This window comes from Dermacentor variabilis, chromosome 6, assembly GCF_050947875.1.
Source record: "Dermacentor variabilis isolate Ectoservices chromosome 6, ASM5094787v1, whole genome shotgun sequence".
Taxonomy (NCBI): Eukaryota; Metazoa; Arthropoda; class Arachnida; order Ixodida; family Ixodidae; genus Dermacentor; species Dermacentor variabilis.
The window spans coordinates 116,064,150-116,067,453 of NC_134573.1; positions in this window are offsets into that span (position 1 = coordinate 116,064,150).

Below are 3,304 nucleotides of genomic sequence, written 5' to 3' on the forward strand. Positions count from 1 at the left end.
GATATTTCGACTGCCTAAGTATCTTGAGCTGAATAGAATTGTCTTCCGTCATTTGATGCTAGTGCGTCTTGTGCAATAGAACCCAAACATGATGCGGCAATACTGTTTTTCGCTAACTTCGAGTGACCAGAATGGAAATCCAGAATGGGTTTCGCAGATCTCGGTGAATACAACCAACTTGTGTGATCGTACCCAATCTGGTTATTCAGATCCAGAACTTGGAGGCACCGCTCTCTAGGTACTTCAAGCGCGAAGTTAGAACCAGACTCATTTTCCTCAAATAGCTTGAGAACACTCACTCTAGTACCAGCGCATCCATTCGCCTCAAGAAAAACAAGTGTCAACATAGCGCATTGTTTTTAGGAAAAGACCTTCCAAGACAACCGATCAAGCCTACTCAGGTACGTAATTTTCACTATGTATTGGCGCTACGTGGAAACCAATGCAAACTCCCGACCTCTGCGTATAAACTTGATCCCTCCAAGAGACTAGAGTGGAAGCTAACTACACAGAAACCACTTCCAGGAAGGTTCCCATGGAAGTACCTGACGTGTCTTGGAAACGCAGTTTATCATTGTCATTGCGTATACAGTCTTGCAATACTTCGATACTTTAGGACGCCTAGCTAGCTACACCAATTCCTTAGAAATGCCTTTTGTACCACTGCTTTTCGACAAGGAAATGCTCATTGATTCTCTGTAGTACTCATATCTGTATACAGTGTCACTCAATGCGGTTACTGTGTATGCTCGTAATGGCATGTTGGTTTGCTGTTGTTACTGTTTGTTTTTGTATCCGACAATTATCATGTCGCTTCGCGTTGTTGTTGTTGTGTGATTCGGGCTTCGTTCCTCATTGTAAAGTTTCGAATTACTGTTTCTTTGTGCTATGCTCTTTGAGACGCGAAATTTTTGTTCATATAGTTGCCACACTGTAAAGGTCAGACAAGGGAAAACGGTATTATTAAATGAAATGATACAGTAAATAATAGAAATTAGGTTTTCAATGCAGCTAACGCCTTCCCAAGCAAATTATTTAACTGGTCATCCGCAAACTTTCTGCAAAGAAACTGTTCGAAATAACGAGCTGTCTTATTCCACCAAAAATACAAACACTCCGGTCGGTAACTAAATAACGAACACATATATCTTTCGCCGGCGGCTCAAACACTGGGGTAATATTTCACAAAAACATGCTATAGAAGTCAAATACTGACAGCTTACGATCCAAATTGTCCAAACGGCTTGCTGTGATCAGGTGGTCAGCAAATATTACCTACCCCCTCAGAAATTGATGCTATACCAGAAAATTTTCTCCTCCAACTTGCTTTACTGCCATTTCATTTGGGTAAAACCTCTAAGAAATCCGTCATCCTACCATGTGGGGGAAGCAGGGCACTGAACAGGACAAATCGAAAAGCACACAAGGAAACATAGCACTTGGTGCTATTGCAACTACTTCAAATCTTGGGTCCGGGACCTCAAAGAGGGACAACGTAATGTTAACACATTTCTCGCATTCGTCGCTAAATCGCCACTGTATTTTTCTTCGCTAATTACAATGTCCAGCATAGATAATACATGTAAAGCAGAATTTTTTTCTTACACTTGCATCCTTAGACGTGTTATTCTGGTCACATTATCTATCACGAGACTTTCTCTCTCTCTCTCTCTCTTTTGCTAACATATTCGAAGCTGACCTTTTCGAAGGTGCATCACTTGAGCACTGATGTTTCTCTATAATGTGACAAGGCACAAAATGTTCTCGCGCAAAAGACTAAATGGAGCCTTTAGTTGCACTTTCATAACAGTGAACAGACGCGGACGAAATGAAAGAAGTTTTATCTATTGTGGTATTTCGCAGTTGTTTTCAAAAGTTGACTTCGGCACTCTTTTTAACCTATCGCAATTTCGTCCTTAAATTTCACTACGCCCATCTCAATGTCGTCGTTGTTACGTAACGTAACAATATAACAATTGTGAGATTTCTGGTGTCTGATGAGGTCGTTCTCTGTGGCCAATTCCCGAATCGACAGCAAAAAAAGTTTCCGTGTTCCCAGAGGTAGATTATGCGGCAAGGAGACCCCCTCTTCGTAGCTAGTGGCACAGCAGGGTTCCATAAGTTTCTCTTTTGTACCTTGTGCGACTGGACAGCTGCTAAGCACATGTGTGACTTTAAATGTGGCTTCGTTTGTGCGACATAGTCGGCTGAACATGATTGATTGCTTAGATGTTTCCGTGTCCCCTTTGGCGTTGAAAGATGTGTTCTTTCTTTCGCGAGCTCGTCATCGCTCCATGATGTTGGGGGTCAGTGCGAAGCGAGACTTGACTTTGTGTATTAGAACCTGGCAGGCTCTGTGAATGCTTTTTGGTAGGGAAGGTTGGAGAGATACGATCAACTCCTTGAGCCTTTTTCTTGTTCTCGATAGTTTATTTCAGAATGGGCAACTTGGGGTCTAGGGATGTAAAGGGACTGAGAAGGGAAGTCACAGGTCTTGTTTTGTTTCTATCTTTTTGCATCCAGTTTACTGTCTCTGTTTCTCTCACTTTGTTTTCAATAACTCGGGGTTCTGTATTGACACTTCCATTTTTCCTGTAGTTGGTTGTCAACTTTCTTAATCAGTTCCTCCATTCTGCGCCCACTCTTTAAAGATACTTATGTTCGTGCACTTTAGCCACCCATTTCTTCTCATTAATGCTCCTAGGCTTTTTTTGAAAATACATTTTCACCTGCGCATCTCTGACTTCAATATAAACACAACAAACCTATGTCTCCCTACACGGCCTCATTTGTCTTTGTGCTTTTACTCTGGGCCCTGAGTGCTTGGCACTCTAACGTGTTCTCTCGTGCCCTACATGATGCACACTCTTAATGTATATGTGACTTGGCGAGCCCGTTGCACTCTTCGCGATCACCGCCTGGTAGAAATACTTTCTGTGTGGCTGCTTTTTATGGGTGACAATATCGGTTCTCAATATTCGCGTTTTTTAGGCTTTCTATAAAAGATGCGCCTGGTGATGAACGACGCTACGCAGAACATTACGCCAGAAGTGCACCAAGAAGCCTGTTTTAAGAACCTGTAAACCCGTAAATATAGAAACACGCAATGTAATGCTGGTTTTAGTCGCGCAAAGCCCATTAATATCGCTTGCACAACGCTGAAATTCCAAAGATGCTAGCCAATATAAGGAAAACCCCGCCGCTCAGCAATAGGTATAATCTTGAGGAGCAGTTCTATTTAACGCTGTATTATTACGCTAACATATATTGTTACGTTACGTAACGACGACGACCTTGAGATGGG